Source organism: Corvus brachyrhynchos, unplaced genomic scaffold (assembly GCF_000691975.1).
Source record: "Corvus brachyrhynchos isolate BGI_N302 unplaced genomic scaffold, ASM69197v1 scaffold238, whole genome shotgun sequence".
Taxonomy (NCBI): Eukaryota; Metazoa; Chordata; class Aves; order Passeriformes; family Corvidae; genus Corvus; species Corvus brachyrhynchos.
This window is the reverse complement of record NW_008239643.1, coordinates 12,710-13,441: the sequence shown is the minus strand read 5'-3', so window position 1 is coordinate 13,441 and position 732 is coordinate 12,710. Positions and strand designations below refer to the sequence as shown.

Here is a 732-nt window from a genome sequence, read left to right as displayed (position 1 = left end):
GTGCCTGGGGGTGCCTGGGGGTGCCCGGAACGCCGGGATCGGGATGTGTCACCGGGATGTGTCACCGGGAGGGAGGTGGCGGGAATGTGTCACCCCAGGGTGACAGAGGGTGACAGAGACACGCGGTGCCTTGGGAGCAGGTTTATTGTGGGGTGACAGGGGTGGCAGTGACAGGGCTGGCCCCAGGGTGTCACAGGGGGTTGTGGGCACGGGGGGCCAGCCCGAAGCTCTCGGGGGACACGGGGGTCCCATCCCTGTCCCCGAGTGTCCCCAGCACCTGGTGGGTGACACGTGGGGTCCCATCCTTGTCCCTGAGTGTCCCCAACAGCTGGGAGGTGACAAGTGGGGTCCCATCCCCCAGTGTTCCCAGCACCTGGGAGGTGACACTGCCCAGGTCCCCATCCCCCAGTGTCCCCAACACTCGATGCGTGACCTGTGCCAGGTCCCCACGGGTGTCCCCGAGAGCGCCCAGCACCTGGGAGGTGACACTGGTGAGGTCCCCAGTGGTGTCCCCATCCCTGAGAGCGCCAACACTCGATGCGTGACCTGTGCCAGGTCCCCACGGGTGTCCCCGAGAGCGCCCAGCACCTGGGAGGTGACACTGGTGAGGTCCCCAGTGGTGTCCCCCACCAGGGAGGTGACGCTGGTGAGGTCCCCAGTGGTGTCCCCATCCCCGAGAGCGCCCAGCACCTGGGAGGTGACACCGGCCGGGTCCCCACGGGTGTCCCCGAG

At 68.3% G+C, this 732-nt stretch overlaps 1 long non-coding RNA gene across 1 annotated transcript; it reads left to right on the top strand.

Annotated features, from left to right (window-relative positions):
• Positions 1-13: 13 nt before the first annotated feature.
• Positions 14-717, top strand: LOC108448634. Its single transcript, XR_001864591.1, has 3 exons — positions 14-496; positions 556-609; positions 652-717. It is a non-coding gene; the product is annotated as an uncharacterized LOC108448634 (long non-coding RNA).
• Positions 718-732: the final 15 nt, after the last annotated feature.